The sequence below is a fragment of the Eriocheir sinensis genome, unplaced genomic scaffold, assembly GCF_024679095.1.
Source record: "Eriocheir sinensis breed Jianghai 21 unplaced genomic scaffold, ASM2467909v1 Scaffold676, whole genome shotgun sequence".
Lineage (NCBI taxonomy): Eukaryota > Metazoa > Arthropoda > Malacostraca > Decapoda > Varunidae > Eriocheir > Eriocheir sinensis.
Window position 1 is genome coordinate 33,500 of NW_026112027.1, and position 19,001 is coordinate 52,500.

The window sequence follows — 19,001 nt, forward strand, 5'->3', positions numbered from 1 at the left end:
ATGTTTCCTTCCCAGGTAATGTTGTGTGATATGTTTCCTTCCCAGGTAATGTTGTGTGATATGTTTCCTTTCCATTTAATGTTGTGTGATATGTTTCCTTCCCTGGTAATGTCATGTGATATGTTTCCTTCCCAGGTAATGTTGTGTGAGATGTTCCCTTTCCATTTAATGTTGTGTGATATGCTTTCTTTCCAGGTAATGTTGAGTGATATGTTTCCTTCCCAGGTAATGTTGTGTGATATGTTTCCTTTCAAGGTAATGTTGTGTGATATGTTTCCTTTTCAGGTAATGTTGTGTGATATGTTTCCTTCCCAGGTAATGTTGTGTGATATGTTTCCTTCCCAGGTAATGTTGTGTGATATGTTTCCTTCCCAGGTAATGTTGTGTGATATGTTTCCTTCCCAGGTAATGTTGTGTGATATGTTTCCTTCCCAGGTAATGTTGTGTGATATGTTTCCTTTCCAGGAAATATTGTGTGATATGTTTCCTTTCCAGGTAATGTTGTGTGATATGTTTCCTTCCCAGGTAATGTTGTGTGATACGTTTTCTTTCCAGGTAATGTTGTGTGATATGTTTCCTTTCCAGGTAATGTTGTGTGATATGTTTCCTTCCCAGGTAATGTTGTGTGATATGTTTTCTTTCCAGGTAATATTGTGTGATATGTTTCCAGGTAATGTCGTGTTATATCATAGCAGTAAAGTGGTACTAATGGTTGTAGTAGTAGTAGTAGTAGTAGTAGTTGTTGTTGTAGTAGTAGTAGTAGTAGTACAGTAGCTGCAGTGCTATATTTTTTTATAGTAGTAGAAGTAGTAGTAGTAGTAGTAGTAGTAGTAGTGGTGGTGGTAATAGCGGTGGTATTATTAATATTATATGTAGTAGTAGTAGTGGTTGTAGTGGTAGGAGCAGCAGCAGCAGCAGCAATAGTAGTAGTAGTAGTAGCAGTAGTAGTAGTACATTGTAGTAGTAGGAGCTGCTGCTACTGCTGTTTGCTATGTAAGTGTACCCCAAAAAGCTCCTTCATCACTGTCTCAGAGAAAACGCTCATTCAATGGTAAACTTGTACAGTCACTTCTCGCTTTCCCCCCCCCCCCCATTTCCTCCTCCACCTCCTCCTCCTCCTTCTCCTCCTTCTCCTCCACCTCCTCCTCCTCCTCCCCCTCCTACTACTATTACTACTACTACTACTACTACTACTACTACTACTACTACTACTACTACTACTATTACTACTACTTCATATACCATAAAAACTATTAACACTAGGTAATATCAAGCATTTTATAGTTATTCAGCAGCCACAGTTTAGCCCCGGTGTGGCGTTGAATTCCGTCCCTCTGTCGGGAAATGTCCCAAATGGAACTAGGCATGTGCGGGGTTTGCTGTTTTGTCAATTTCATTCTCTGCACTGTCTTTCAATAGCTTATACTAAGCTTATCTTTGACCTTAATGATAGTTTTCATGAAAAAAAAGCCAAATTCCAGGCTGCCATGGACCCCGTAGCTTTGCTACTATTGAATGGAGGGTATCCCATGAGCCTGACCTTCATTCGGAAGAAAACTCTGAGGAGGCAGAAGGACAATCACAAGATCAAAGGTAAGCTTAGTACACGCCATCTGAAGACAGTGCAATGAATGAGATGGTTCTTAAACTGGGGGGCGTTATATTATAGTCATTGCCAAAGGGGGCGCGTGCCCTGGAGAAAAGTTGGAATTTTGTTGTTGGAATATTTAATAGCATCTTAACAAGGGCGTGGACTAATACTGAAAAGTGTATGAAAGGAGGTAATGCTATCACCTTTATTAACTTAGTTTTCTCTTGTCTACTCTGGCTTGCCATTGTGTTTAGCAAATCTGGGAGGGAATTTTATCCACACACGCAGGGGGCGTGGAGGGAAGGACCCATTCAAGGCGGGGCAGTGAAAAGTTTAAGAACCGCTGATATAGCCGTGATGAGAGAGAGAGAGAGAGATACATAGAAAATCAGACCACACAGACCCCATAGTCCAGACTAGGTGGTCTGTCTTTGAACTAAGTGAATCTACACTAATCAGATGGCTCCAAAACATTGTTTTTCTACTCTAGTTAATATTAAGTTCAAGGAAGTGACGATCGAGCTTGTTTTTAAAGGAGTCAATCGTGTTTCACTGGACCACTGACGGTGGGAGCTTATTCCATTCTCCACTACAACGTTGGTGAAGGAAAATTTGGTGGTCTAAATTTACTTGTCTCCATTTGAGTTTTATGCCATTGTTCCTCCTTCGCAAAGTGTCATCGATCATAAACAATTTTGTTCTGTCTACATTCGTGAAACCAGTAAGGATTTTAAAGAGAGGGTCGTCTGTAGGTTACCTAAACGACCTTCGCTGTCCTTGCCGATGGAAATGTAGTAGTAGTAGTAGTAGTAGTAGTAGTAGTAGTAGTAGTAGTAGTATGAGGGAGAGGAGGAGGAATTGTCATTGTTAATTATATGTTATTATTATTTTTAAAAATTTTCCTCATTGACTCATTGCCTACATTCATTCCTCTATAACACACAGGCTTATCCGTTGTTCTACACACGCTGACATGACCTTTCAGCTTTTTGAGGTAACTGTGGGAGATGCCAAGCTCCGACTGTGCAACGTGTACTCTGCCCCAGGCGTGATAAATCTCCCGGCCCTTCCGACACCTACAGACCGTGGAATGATCTACATGGGGGATTTTAACGCTCGCCATCCTGCTCATGGCGATGCTTCTCCCGTTCCCACCCGCAGCGGCTTGCCTCTGCTCAACTACATCCGCCGCTACCGCCTCACCCGCTGGGACACTGGTGGAGCCACACACGCGCGTGGGGGCACACTGGACCACATCCTAACGTCTGGCCTTGTGGCGTCTCGTGTCAGCTGCCACTCCATTCCTACACTCTTCTCCAACCATGTTGCTCTCAGTCTGCAGTATTCCCTTCCGGCCCGCCCTCCACTCTCTCACCGCCGCACCCGCATTTCAATCCCTCCAAAGTACTGCCCCACCTACATCTCGTCATTCTCAAGTCTTCTTCCCACCTTTAACTTCCTCTCACATGACGACTTGTATAGTTCCCTGGTGACGGCCACACATGACTTTTACAGCCGGTATGTTGTCAGGCTTCATTCAACGTCGCCCTGTAGCCCATGCCTGGACGTTGGATCATCGCATTGCCCAAGCGGAAAGGGCGGCGGCTGACGCTGGACTCGACTTTCAGAGACAACCCACACCGGATCGTCTACGTCAGTACCTGGTGGCGAGGGACGACCTGACTGCCCTACAGAAGTGCGCCCACACCGAGTCATGGCAGAAGGATACAGACAGCATCAACCATCGGACTAGCGTCGAGACCATGTGGCATTTAATAAGCAGGACCATCAAGAATAAACCCACCTGCGCCCTCCACCACAGCCCATAGGAATATGCCCAGGACCTCATCAATACTTGGTCAGCACAGTCTCAAGTTTGTAATCTTCCTGTTCTTATTCAAGAGGCACTTTCCTCCCAACGCAACGTCCGCAACCTCCGCCTGAAGGCTGCACTGCTTAATTCGGATGAGGAGGATGAGTTACCATAAAAGGAGACTGAACTGCGGCGTGCCCTTGCTGGTACAAACACCACTGCCCCCGGCGATGACGGCATTACTTACCAAGTGCTTCGTCTCTTTCAGAAAGTTCCTGGTAGCCCTCTATTAAAGCTCTTCAATCTTTGCTTCCTCCTTGGACACGTTCCCTCTGCCTGGACTTCCAGCATAATTGTACCCATACCGAAGCCTGGAACAGATAAATTCAGGCCTGTCTCCCTTACTTCCTGCTCTAGTAAGGTGCTTGAACGCATCCTTCTTGCCCGACTCACGCATCGCCTCAAGGATAAGCTCTCTCCTAGTCGGTATGGCTTCCTTCCACAACAAAGTACCCATCACTGCCTCGTAGAACTCTACGCCCGCCTCTCCCCAACCAGCGTGGTTGCCTTCCTTGATCTCAAAAGTGCCTTCGACATAGCCAACAGGGATATTATTCTTGATCAGCTGGTGGACTTCGGTGTTAAAGGAAGCCTTCTAAAGTGGATAAGTGGTTATCTTTGTTCTAGAACCTCGCGTGTCTTTTTAAGGGAGCATGCAGCTCCAGCGAACGATTTGAGCTTGGCGCCCCACAGGGTGGTGTTCTAAGCCCTCTTCTCTTCAATGTTCTGATGCACCGTATACTCTCTCTTCTTCCTGCCATCCCCGGAACTACTGCCACCTGTTACGCGGACGACACCTGCATCCATTCGGCCTCACTTCATGATCTTCAGCTATTTCTTCACGATTTCTATGTGTCTACTACCGCCTGTGGGCTCATTATGTCCCCGAAAAAGAGCAGGATCTTCTCCTCCCGCAACCTCAGACCACTGCCAGCGTTCACCATGGGCGGGAATGTCATCTCTCACTGCACGCAGTACACATACCTGGGCGCACCAGTCCGGATCACCCCAGCCATACCCGCTCGCCAACGGCTCCATCCCATCGTGAAGGACCTCCTTGACCGTTTGCAGCCCCGCTTCTCCCCTATCAAGTGGCTTGCCACCAATGCCACGGGTCTCTCCATCCCGGTGCTGAGGACTCTTTACATCCTGTTCCTCGGTCAGTCGTTGACTATCTGTCCCCTGCACTAAGTCATCTGCCCAGAAAAGCACTAGGACCCCTTGAGGTATTCCAGAATCGAGTCATAAGGTTTATCCTGGGGTGTCCTCTCTCCACTCGCATAGTCAACATGCAGACGGAATTAGGCCTGCCTCCACTTGCAGATAGGATTTATGCCAATGTGACATATTTCTCGGTCAAGTGTCTCCGCTCTCCCCATCTTGCTCCACGCTTCTCTGCAGTCATCAGAACATCGCTCGACCCTGACGCACCCGGACTCCAACTTCGACCGGGTTGCCGCAACCTTGTCAATGCTGTGTGTGACAACATTCGTGATCTGGCCATTAACGTCCCTGAGGAGGCAGCTGTTCCTGGCTTACCACCATATCGGGTCCCCCTCCCTGCTGTCACACTTACACCGACCTCCAAAGACTCCCCTCTCCTCCTGCAGAAGCACTTGGCTCTAGAAATCATCGCCGCTGTGTCCACGTCAGTCCCCGCAGTCCATCACATCTACGTTGACGGTTCAGTGGGGGCAGACGGGAGTGCAGCGTGTGCCATATTCTCCCCCACCATGGAGCCGCCTGTGGGGGACGAGTGGCTCGGCCGCAGGCTACCCAACTCATCGAGCTCCACCTTCTGTGAACTTCAAGGCATCCTGGATGCAGTAACTCTCCTTGCTCGGCGAAGAGTAAATGGGGTTATAATCTGTGACTCCCAGTCTGCTCTCCATGCCCTCTCCTCGCCCAGGCCCAGCTGTGGCCGTTTTGTGCAGGACGTCCTACGTCAACTAGCCATTGCCAGCGATTCCTCTCTTGTCATGTCCTTCGTGTGGACGCCCTCCTACATCGGGCTTGCTGGTAATGACACGGTGGATCGTCTTGCCAAGGCGGCCTGTACACTGGCCTTGTATGATGCGGATGCTGTGCCCCCCTTCCGGTGCCTACGACACAGCATATACTCAGCTGCTTTCGCCAAGACAGTGCGTCGCAATGACGCAGAACGGGCCAACAGTGGGTCCATCTAGCACCACGACAACATGCTCCAGTGTTGTCACAAGTACCGCCGACACGGCCTCATGGTACGGAGGCACAATGTTGTGAGTGCGCGGCTCAGGCTCTGATACCGGCCAGTGTGGCAGGTGTCCTAAGAAGAGGATGTGCCGCACTACTCCTCCTGCAAGCTGCGCGAACAACCGAACTCCAGCACCCTTGAACACTACTGCCTCGAGTGCCCCACAGTAGCGAACTTACTCCCACGCAGACAGACCATACTCCAAACTTGTAAATATTTTATCACTGCAGACAACTTAGACACAGTTCTTGCTAGATATCCGCATTTTTGTGGCTGTTAATTGTATATATTTTGTTCTTTGTATATATTTTGCTTGCTTGTGTGTGTGTGTGTGTGTGTGTGTGTGTGTGTGTGTGTGTGTGTGTGTGTGTGTGTGTGTGTGTGTGTGTGTGTACTTTATGTCCATTTATTTACGTACTGTGTGTGTGTGTGTGTGTGTGTGTGTGTGTGTACTTTATATCCATTTATTTACGTACTGTGTGTGTGTGTGTGTGTGTGTGTGTGTGTGTGTGTGTGTGTGTGTGTGTGTGTTTTATGACCATTTATTTACGTAATGTGTGTGTGTGTGTGTGTGTGTGTGTGTGTGTGTACTTTATGACCATTTATTTACGTACTGTGTGTGTGTGTGTGTGTGTGTTGGCGTGGATAGGTATTATACGCATAGGCTATGTACGTATGTCTCACAAAGTTATTTGCAACGTGCCCTGCGAGTCACCGATATGTAACTAATTTGCTGCACAAATGTCAATAGATCTTTCGCCCTTGGGCGTAATAAATTTACTAAATAATAATAATAATAATAATAATCTCTCTCTCTCTCTCTCTCTCTCTCTCTCTCTCTCTCTCTCTCTCTCTCTCTCTCTCTCTCTCTCTCTCTCTCTCTCTCTCTCTCTCCCCCCTCACCCCACCGAAGTGTCAACAGATGCCTAAGTAATGAGCCAGTCTATCATCAGGGCAGCACGAGAGACACATGCATACTCCCTCTCCCAGGACCACCACGGCACTGACTCGCTTGCCATGCACTCCTAGTATTTATATGTAACTTGGGTACCGTTGACATGATTTGCACTTTGTTTGTGTGTGTGTGTGTGTGTGTGTGTGTGTGTGTGTGTGTGTGTGGAGAGGAGGTGGTGTGTGTGTGTGTGTGTGTAGGTGTGAGTGTGTCTTCGTCTCATTAACTTCCACAAGCGATTTTTCTTAATTTTCTCCTTCGCAAAACATCGAGAAGTATAAAAAACAAGACATTAATGAACCTTATTAGTTGACAAAAGTTGTCCTTCGTCGTTTTTCATCATCCTGACTTACGTTCCGCTGCACCTTTTCAAGCATGACTCCGCCCTCAATAAACCATCAAGAGGCTTCTGTAAGGTACCGCTGTGGTCGAGCATGGGTGAAAAATCGATAGTTTACCCCCTCAGCATTCCTGCATATTTGCATGCTAAAATTATTCAAAAATATCTTAGAATAAAAAGAAATGTCTCTTCTCTGTCACCTACTCTTGGCCATTTAAAGGGACAGGGGCTTAACCTCGGTCTGTATTCCTGGGTATGTGCGGGCTATTACGCCTTGTTCCGAGGCTGTGTGTGCTCTGTAAAATGTTCACATAGGGTGGAGCTGGCAACACCGAGTATCTAGCGCCTTTTGGACACCCTAATAGCGCTCCCTCCCTCCCTTCCACCAAGCAAAAATCTATGTTCCTTGGGGCGGTGACCTGCCCTAGGCAAGTGTGATTGATGAGGAAATGTTATGGAGGGAAGAGAAGTGCCCGCTGCTGGCTAAAAAAAATGTATATCATAAAGAGTAGCTTTCTGATGAGCCCCAGCAGTGAGGCAAATGAAATTTACTTGAAAAGGCACATTGGAGTGGTTTGTTTACTGCTACCCCATGGCGATATCACCCACTATAAATAGTGATAAATATTAAAATAATTTGATGGCTCTTTGTGAGAATCATCTATATAAATTGATATAAGAAATATCTGGAAATGCTTGAAAAAATATATATATATATATAGAGAGAGAGAGAGAGAATTATAAAACTTTTAAAGGCGATCTCAAAACCTGATTTTTATTACATTTCAAAATTCGTGAAGAATTCAAAACTCAATATATTTCCTTGTGCTTTGTCATAATTGTTCAGGATGATGGATACAACAATCGTAAAGGATGCGTGATCAAACACTGGCGACATTTCATGAACTGTGCGGAGTTTCAAGAAACTAAACCGGTACAGGATTAGGCTATCAGATAAGTATACACATACATAAGCATTTTTCTGTCATACATGTAATAATGGCCGTGTCATGATTTTCATAAATTCTGCCATGCGGCCATGACACTGCATGACACCACGCATTTCTATATTTAACTATGCATTGAGAATGAAGTACAATCACCACTGAATTTATCATATTAATTTTAAGTCTTAGCTGCTGATAGTTCTTTCGTTCTTTCTTTATTAATGTTTAATGTGTATATGTAGCCTATACTCTCGACCATAAAGGTAGGTAGAGTTGGGGGCATACGCTGTAGCAGCGCATGGCCTCAGTACTTATCTCCGTAACATTGGCCCTTGAGCCTGTGATGGGAGGGAGTCCATCACCCCGGGACACAGGACCAGTGTGACATCCAGGTTACCACAGTTTACCTTCCCCATGTTTTCCCAGGTACCCATTTATCGACCAGCCCGAGAGGGAGGAGTAACAGCTGGGTGAGCTGCACGCCGACTGCCGAACCGGGATTCGAACCCGGGCCCGCGGAGTAGTAGCAAAGCACGCTGACCACTAGACCACGGAGGTGTATGCCCTCGACCATAGCGCTACCTTAATCTGGGTACGTGCTTGCTCCCCCTCTATTAGCCACTACCTTCTCATTATACGAGTAGTCAAGTCCCGGATTGCACGAAGCTGGGTACGATGTCGGAGGTATGATTAGGTTCAGCAACTCATCATCGCTCCCTTCGTACTATTCTATCTTCCGGTTTTACAAAAAGACAGCGTCTCTATTGGGTCCAGAACTGGCAGTTATTTTTAGAGCTCTGTTACGTACGGCTTATTTTCCAGTACGCTGGCTTACTGCTAATGTTTCCCCGATACCTAAGGGATCCTCACCCTCTATTCACCCCGGTGATTACAGACCCATCTCCATAACCCCGGTCTTGTCTAAGATCTTTGAGTGCTTGCTGGCCAAGCGTCTCACTCGTTTTTTAGACACAAACAAATTATTACCTTCTAGTCAGTTTGGTTTTAGAAAAGGTCTCAGCACCTCCGACGCTCTTATCTGCATAACTCATGACGTACAAGTTGCTCTTGATGCTGGTTAAGAAGCTAGACTAATTTCACTTGATTTTAGCTCCGCATTGGATCGTGTTAACCAAAAGGCCCTTTTGTTTAAAGTCAGATCTCTTGGAATTGGAGGCCGCTTCCTTCAAGTTCATCCGAGTTTGTAACTGAGAGAAGGCAACGTGTGACTGTTGATGGCTGTTACATTTCTATTAGTTCAGTTATATCTGGTGTTCCCCAAGGCAGTGTCCTGGGACCGCTTCTTTTTATTATATTATATTTGGGGAGGCGGTGGCTGAATCGACAGAGTAACACCACCGCGTTCAGGAGGACGCGAGTTCAATCCCCGCCCGGTGCCACCAAGCTGGGATTTTTCAGCCGCCGCCGAGTGGCTTAAAACTACCCACATGCTGTCCAGAAGACCACCTATCAACCCGGACTCTAGATTCTAGGATTAAAGATGAGCTCCGGGAGGGCAGCATGAGCCAATGCAAGATGGCGCCACTATAAACACTCGCCTGCGCCAGAACGGGCTGGGCCGACCATCAGGACCCACCGGGAAGAAGCCTTGGGCCGACCATCAGGCCCCACCGGGAAAAAGCCTACCGGCGCTATAGGCCGCGACGTAAAAAAAAAAAATATATATATTTATACATTTGACATGTGGTGTGCAATCGAGTCTAATATATGACGGCACCTCTATATATGCAGTAATTCCTTCCCCTCAGGATAGACAGAGAACTGCCAATGTTCTCTCTCGCGATGTGTCTGTCTTGGTGTGGTCGGTGGGGTATGAAGCTGAACCCGAGTAAATCCCACAGTTTGGTTCTTAGCCAGTCAAGGACTCCCTTTCCTCCTCACCCTGATACTGCGGTCAGTGGAATACCGATCCCTAATTGCTCCTCACTGAAGTTGCTCGGAGTGACGTACCCTTGATCCCAAACTCACTTTTGAGCTGCACCTACGTTCACTTGCGTCGGCAGTCTCACAAAAAATTGGTTTGTTGCGTAAGTGCGTATGTATTCATCAATGATCTTCTTTCTATAATAAACTGTCCTGTCCATACATACGCTGATGACTCCACTCTGCATTATTCAACTTCTTTGAAAAGAAGACCCTCTCAACAGGAATTACAAGACTCCAGGCTGGGGTTGAAGAACACTTAACCTCAGACCTTGCTATCATTTCCGACTGGGGTAGAAGGAATCTTGTGTCCTTCAATGCTTCAAAAACTCAATTTTCACACCTGTGATCTCAACACAATCTTCTAATAACCTATCCCCTATTCTTCGACAACACCCAGTTGTCACCTTCTTCAACACTAAATATCCTCGGTCTATCCTTAACTCAAAATTTTAACTGGAAACTTCACATCTCTCACTAAATCAGCTTCCTCGAGGTTGGGCGTTCTGTATCGTCTCCGCCAGTTCTTCTCCCCCGCACAGTTGTTATACATATACAGGGGCCTTGTCCCCTCTCGTATAGAGTATGCATCTCACGTGTGGGGGGGCTCCACTCACACAGCTCTTTTGGACAGAGTGGAGTATAAGGCTCTTCGTTTCATCAGCTCTCCTCCTCTTACTGATAGTCTTCTACCTCTCAAATTCCGCCGCCATGTTGCCTCCCTTTCTATCTTCTATCGATATTTTCATGCTGACTGCTCTTCTGAACTTGCTAACTGCATGCCTCCCCCACTCATGCGGCCCAGCCGCACACGACTTTCTACTCAAGCTCATCCCTATACTGTCCAAATCCCTTACGTACGAGTTAACCAGCATCTTCACTTTTTCATCCCTCACGCTGGAAAACTCTTGAACGATCGTCCTTCATCTGTATTTCCTCCTGCCTACGACTTGAACTCATTCATGAGGAAGGCATCATAACACCTCTTCTCACGTAATTGGCTGCTCTTTCGGCTACCTCTTCGGATTATTTACAGGAGCAGCGAGTAGCGGGCTTTTTTATTATTGTTTCCTTTTTTGTGCCCTTGTGCTGTCTCCTTCGCTGTAAAAAAATTAAAAAAAGTGGTCAGCTTTATTCCTCTGATGATGTTGTAAAAAATGCTTTTACTCCTTCATACTGCCTCATTTCAGTACTGTCATTCCATTTGGATTTCTGCAGCTGAGTCTCACTTAAAGCTGTTGGATAGTGTGTTCAACCAGATTAAATTTCTTCTTCCGAATCTCGAGATTAAACTTCGGCATCGCCGCTTGGTGGGATCATTGTCTTATTTTTTCAAAATTGTGTCTAATATCGACCACCCATTGCACCGTCGTTTGCCTGCTCTCTCACAACCATCGATACGACACTCCTTGGGGCTAAATGACCGTTCCTTGTCTGTCGACCGATGTAATACATCACAATTTTCCCGGTGTTTCATCTCAGCGACCGTCACTCTGTGGAATACACTTCCTAATGTGATTATTAATTCTAGTAATTGTGAAACATTTAAAATACATGTGAATGCCTTTCTTCTCTCTTATCTCGCTACCTACGAGATTTTTCTCCATCTTCCTATTCTTTGCTTTCTCCTTCATTCTGTATTTCCCGATATCGGTGAAGTGTCGTCCGCTGGGCCTTTTGGCTTATAGCATTCGTGCTTTCCGGCGGGTCACCTTCATTGATTCATATAATAATAATAATAATAATAATAATAATAAAAAAACACGCCTCGGGGGAGGCGACGGTTGAATGTTGGCGTGCTTCGTGGCGTCCAGGAAGACGCATGTTCACGTCACGCCCGCCGCTACGAACAAGCTGACATTTTTTCAATCACCGATGAGTGGCCACCCATCAACCCGGACTCTTAGATTCTCTCTAAAAGAGGACCAAAGATGATCTCTGGGGAGCAACAATGGCCAAGCAGGATGGCACCACTATAAACACTTGCTTGCGCCATAACGGGCTGGGGCTTACCATCAGCCCCACCAAGAAAGACTACCGGTGTGGTGTCATGAGACATCCCAAGATCGTGAGACATCCCATCCTGATTACATACATGAATTTCGACACGGTACCGTGTCTTTTGTCGACTGCTTGTCGGGATCTGTCCCACCCAAGTTTATTTTTGTTATTATGAAAGCAAATGATGACGCATGTATGTATATAATTACGATATCAAGAATCACTTCCTCTTGTGACCTGTTCCACTTTGCATCGCTTTTTAGGACCTCCTTGGTACTTTTTTACACTTAGATGCTCCACTTAGTTACTCTGTGGTAGTAAAGATTGGGTTCCGCGATGCGAAATTAAGGATGGGATGTCTTAGGACACCGGATGACAGATGACACCACACCGGCGCCAAAGGCGAAACGTAAAACAAAAATATTCTAAGACGCTTTGGACTGTCACAACAACTATTTCCAAGGCCACAAAGATGGTATGTCGGGTTCTCAAGAGTGTTCCTCACGCTCATGGTACAGAAGCTTTGTCACACTACCACCAGGGTCATAAAACTATACATGGAAATGCCCAACACAATGCCTACGAGTCATGTCGCATGCGTGTGATAGTGCATCGAAATGTCTATGAAGATTATACTTCTAAGACTTTTCATATAATCATCTCCCTTCCTCCTATTGGCTGTCCTCTACCTCTTGAAAAGCCACCGCAGTATTGCTTCCCGTACTGTCTTCTGCCAATATTGTCAAGCTAACTGCTCCTCCGTCGCCTTATTCTCAACTACTCTTTCGTCAGGTCACTCCAGGATCTCTAGGTCTTGTAGTCGTGTATATTCAGAGGTGTTACCGGCTTCACTAACGTCCCGCATCGTTCCCTTTTTAACCTTTCCTTCATTGTGTTCCCAAGCCTCCTATAGCACATCTACAGTTCTTATCCTCACTCCCCCAACCCTTTAACTAATTTCTTTCAACGTTCCCTCTTCAACCTCTACTTCCTCGTGTTCCTCTGCCTCTTAAAACACATCTACAGTTCTTATCCTCACTCCTCTAACCCTTTAACTAACTTCTTTCATCGTTCCCTCTTCAACCTCATCTTCCTCGTGTTCCTCAGCCCCAAAATACACATCTACAGTTCGAATCCTCACTTCTCATTTATCTTAAGTCATACGGATAAGCGCTTAGCTGGGTACAAAGAAAGGCATAGGTAGTGGTTTCTGCCGTTCAGTATTCCGTACCCTTCCCCCTCGGTTACTTATTCCGTGGGTTTGGTTCTTCACTTCCTAAAAATAGGGATCTACATTGCATATCTTATCACTTAGGTTATATTGTTCATGCATTGCCTTCCTTCCTTCTGTTCTTCCTTCCTTCCGTTCTTCCTTCCCTCCGTTCTTCCTTTCCCTTCTTTCTCTATTCCATCCTTTCTTCCTTCCTACGCTCCGATATATCTTCTTATTTCTTTCTCTCCATTTTTAACCTTTCTTTCTTCCTTCCTTCTTTCCTTACTCTTTTTCTTCCTCTTTTCCTTCCTCCTCTACCCCACAACCTTTCTTCCATCTCTCCTTCCTTCTCTCCTTCCCTTCCTCCCCCCCTCCTTCCGTCCCTCCTTCCTTCCGTCCTCTTCCGAGTATTCCCTTTTCGGCTTCCTTCCTGACTTCCTGGGGTGGTTTCTTTCTTCCTTGTCCCCCCACACACACACACACATGCATATTCTATCAATTTCCTAACGCAGGCACTCTATCTCTCTCCCTTCCTTCCTCTGTTATGTAAGGAACAGTTTGTCTTTGGCTTTTAAACTTTTGGTGCGTGAAAGAGTTAACATTCCCGTTACATAACACAAACATAGAAACATGGAAGCATGAACTAGCAGGCAGCAGAAAGCCTGTTGGCTCAATACTAGGCTGCTTGCTTACAGTGATTTAATCAATCCTTTTGCCATAGGAGTGGCCTGCAGGGAAGGATTAAAGCACTTGTGCACCTACTCTTGGATACGTTCTGTTCACTCCCGATGCAGCAAAGTGGCGATCAATGCGTTTCTTGAAGGAGTTGATGCTCTCTCCGCTAACCACTTCTGCAGGAAGGCTGTTCCAGTGGCGAACAGCTCTATTCGAGAAATAACTCCTGCCGATGTTAGTATTCCATCGCTTTGCTTGAATTGTTTTTCTGTTGTTTCTTGTTCTCAGGTTAGTCTGTAGCGTGAAGAGTTTGGAGTGATCAACGTTGCTGAGCTTGTTCAGGTACTTAAAGACTTGTATCATGTCTCCCCGCAGTCGTCTATTTTCCAACGTGAAGAGGTTGAGTCGCTCGAGTCGCTCTTCATAAGGCTTCGTCCTCAGTGATGGTATCATCTTCGTGGCGCGGCGCTGTACTCTCTCAAGTAATTCAATGTCTTTCCTGTAATTTGGAGACCAGAAATGCACGGCGTATTCCAGGTGGGGCCTTTCCAGCGAATTGTACAAGGATAACATAACTCCCGGCGTCTTGTATTCGAAGTTCCTCGCTATGAACCCAAGCATTGTATTGGCTTTCTTACAGGCGGACTTGCAATGTTTTGTTTGTTTCAAGTCACTGCTGATGGTGACCCCGAGGTCTCTTTCCTCTTGCACTACATGTAGTGGTTCGCCACCCATGTGGTATGTGTGGTTGCTGTTTCTGGATCCAATATGCATTACTTTACATTTGGTAGTGTTGAAGGACATCTGCCATTTTTCTGACCACCGAGTGATCAGGTCCAGGTCTCTCTGGATAATTTAGCAGTCTGCTGTCGTGAGGGCCTTCCCACCCACCTTTGTGTCGTCGGCAAATTTTGAAAGATTGGATTTTAATCCTAGTTCTAGGTCGTTGATATATATATATATATATATATATATATATATATATATATATATATATATATATATATATATATATATATATATATATATATATATATATATATATATATATATATATATATATATATATATATATATATATATATATATATATATATATATATATATATATATATATATATATATATATTTTTTTTTTTTTTACGCCCTTGAACTGTCTCCTTAGCTGTAAAAAAAAAATATGATGAAGAGTATGGGTCCCAGCACTGACCCCTGTGGGACTCCACTTGTGACCGGGAGCCACTCAGAGGCCTGTCCGTTGAGTACAACTCGTTGTTTTCTTCCAGTGAGCCAGTCTTTGATCCGCGCTGTCAGATTGCCGCCTAATCCCGCCGACTTGAGTTTCTTGAGGAGTCTTTCGTGTGGCACTTTGTCAAAGGCTTTTTGAAAGTCTAGATATATAACATCACTGGGGATATGATTATCCCAGTTTTCATAGATACCTTGGAAGAAACCAATAAATTGGTTAAGCATGAGCGCTTATTCCTGAAACCGTGCTGAACATCGGAAATGATGTTGTTGTCTTCAAGGAACCTAACGAGTTTGTCTCTGATGATCTTCTCGAGGATTTTTCCCGCCACTGAGGTCAAGCTGATTGGTCTGTAGTTTAGGGCCACGCTTTTATCTCCCTTTTGGTAGATCGGTGTTACGTTCGCTTGTTTCCAGTCTTTTGGGAGTTTGTTTTGTTGTAGTGACAGATTGTAGAAGGCGGTGAGCGGCTTGAGGATTTGCTGCTTGAGTTCCTTGAGCAGCCTGGGTGACAAGTCGTCGGGTCCGGTGGACTTGTTTGTCTCGAGTTTGTCTTGGTACTTTTTCACATTCCGTTCGTCGATTGTGCCAATTTCCAGGAGAGTGATTCCCATCGTTGGGGTAGGGCTCTCGGGTACGGACTGGGTGTTCTCGACCGTGAACACAGACGCGAAGTTTTTGTTTAGGATTTCGACCATTTGTCTGCTGTCCTGTGTAAGTACGTCACTTTCATCTTTTAGGGGACCGATATTGCTTTTTGTCTTCTTTTTGGTTCTTATATACGTGAACAACTTTTTCGGGTTGGACTTGGCTTCGCGTGCAATTTGCTTTTCATAGTCGCGTTTACGCTGGCGAATGAGAGTTCTGGAAGCTCTGAGGCTTTGATGGTACTGTTCGCGTGCCTCGTCAGTGCTGTTTTCCTTTAGCAAGTTGTATTTTCTCTTCTTTAAATTAATCGCCCGTCGAACTTGGGTAGTCATCCATGGTGGGCTTATGGCATTATTTGTTCTCCTAGTCTTCATGGGAACAGTTGTTTTCTCTACCTCTAGGAGTTTGTTCTTGAAACCGTTCCACGCGCCGCCCACAGGAGTGAGGTTCATTGGTTCCCAAATTGTCTGGGTTAGCAGCTCACGAGCGGAGGAGGAGGAGGAGGAGGAGGAGAAGGAGGGGGAGATAGCGTGAGGCAAATATACTTCACCAGCACGTACTTTTTTGACACACACACACACACACACACACACACACACACACACACACACACACACACACACACACACACACACACACACACACACACACACACACACACACACACACACACACACACACACACACACACACACACACACACACATGCACGCACACGCGAACACACACACACACACACACACACACACAGCCAAGCATATAATGGTGGATGTTTTCCGTCATGTAGCATAGCTATGTACAGCAGATACGAATGTTACTTGTTTGTTTTTAAAGTCCAGCTGACTGTGGTTGTCCCGAGAGGTAGGAAAACGTTTTGTTACTTTTAATATCAGTGCCGGATTTAGCTACAGCATAAAGCAGGGGTTCTCAATCTTCTGAAGGTTTCAGAACCCCACTGGATTGCCAAGTATGATCCCATAGCCCCTTAACTTGCCTGTCAAAACAATCTTCATCAGAAGTCCTAAAACTTTTTTTTCTTCTTTTTTTTACGTATACGCCTGTAGCGGTAGGCTCTTTTGAGGGCCTGGATGGAAGTCGGCCCCAGCCCGTCATGGTGCAGGCAAGTGTTTATAGTGGCGCCATCTTCTGCCAGAGATCGAGTAACATACCCCAAACATTCACTTCCCAGACCCGTAAGGGGTAAGGCCTGTAAGGGGTATGGATACCCCTGGTTAAGAACCCCTGGCATAGAGCCTCACAATCTGCTTGGGAGTATTACACATAGGAGGGAGTGTTGCTGTGGCGTGGTGTGTCGTAAAGTTTTTTTATTTTTATTTTTATAGAAATGACGGTGAGAGTTGGGAGAAGTGGGAGGCGTGTCCCCGCCGCCAGCTGTAACGTGCTCTTGCCAGTATATGAGAGAAAAGGGCCCCTGGGTCCTGTGTTATATCTAGGCCTTCCTCCCAGATTGTTTAAGTAGCCAGAATTAAGGAAAACAGCCTAGTCAATCCTTATACCCCATCATGGACCTGGGTCAGCTGGTGTAGTTTAGTAAAAAGGCGCCTCACTAAGCCTAGATCCGTTAATGTTTAATATGATGATTGATTAAGCACATGCTTAAAGGGCCATTTCATCAATTTAGTTCCCTCAGTGTGAAGTATAAGATAGGGCTGATGTTGATGTTTTTGTTATTATTATTATTATTATTATTATTATTATTATTATTATTATTATTATTATTATTATTATTATTATTATTATTATGTTGTGAAATTGTATTTCGAGTTTGGTAGTAGATTATCACAAAATATTATTAATTGAATTTTTTCACTTTTCAGTAATTAAAAGAACTCAAGAGTCAAGACTCAAGTCTCAAGCATGGCTAACCGTATCACAGATTATCTCAGTGTACCAGCTGCAGCAAAGAAAAGACCAGCTGGATCAATATCTCTCAGTTCTGATGAGACACCTTCTAGAGATTTAGTGACCCCGTTAACTGGGTCTGGCAGTCTTACCCAGAGAGGTGGTGGTAAAGAGGGCAGCCGTGATATAACGCCAGCATGCCCAGCAACGAAAATAACAGGAGTCACAGATTCTTCATCTAGATGTGATATTCTCACACAGAAGGAGGAGTGTACAGAGACTGAGTGGTATAAAGGATGCAAGGTTGATTTTTTTTTTGGCTACTTTCCTCATATCCTAATATACTAGAGAAAACGCGATTAGGAAGGCGACACGGTTTAAAATGCACTGTGTGCTACACTCATATTTCAGAAGCTAAGAAGTATGCACGCAATGGACAAGTGCCAATGGCTGATGGCGTGAGATCAGACGGCAAAAGGGAACTGAAGAGAATTATTGATCATCTGAAGAGTGATGTCCACAAAGCTGCAGTTTGTGCAGAGGAGTCCCAAAAACTCTGGTTAAGTCAGTCTGATGAACACCCATGGGTAAATATCATGAAGTCACATGAAGCTGAAACTGTATCCCAGTTAATCAAGTTAGCAGTTGATGTGCATAATGACAGCAAAAGGACATTATATCTACGAATTCATGGCCTTGCCGATCACTGGCAAAAAATGCATTCTAGCAACCAGATCTCTGTATACCGTGAATATGGGCTAGATGCATCCTTTTGTGATTTTCAGCCACCGGCATCTGCATTTCATTATCGAGATCCAAATGTGTATCGAAGGATGCTTGACACTGTTGCTGAAGTAGTTATGGAAGCTACTGTTGATAAATATTCAGTTGAGAACAAATTTATTACTGCTCGTTTTGTGGGGAGGGAAAAGAACATGATGAACATCTTCCTTGGTGAAAGTCATTCCGAGGAATGTGGGGCTGAAGGCTTAATGGATGCTGTACTGACTAATTTCAAATACCTGGGTATTGGCGAGGTGGCAAAGAAGAAGCTCACCGGATTGACTACAGATGGCGAAAGTGCGAATATCGGAAGGAAGTCTGGGTTATGGGCCAAGCTAAATGAATATCTAGGTAGAGATCTTCCTCCTGTATGGTGTGTGGTACATCGATCAGATCTAGCATTTTCTGATTTATTACAGGCATCAGTGACTGAGATCAAACACTGGAGAACAAATATCAAAGCTGTAGCATCTTATTACAGAGCTTCTGCAGTTCGAACAGATGAGCTTAAGAAAATTGTTGCAGAATCAGGCTTTGCTCTTTTTAGGTTTCCTGAGCACTTTGAGGTCAGATTTGTCGAGCATCTTTTAAATCTGTGTGAATCAGTTTGGAAGAATTTGCCATCCATACCGGCACACTGGAATTCTGTATCCACATAAAAAATTAGCACCCGAAATGAAAATGCAACAG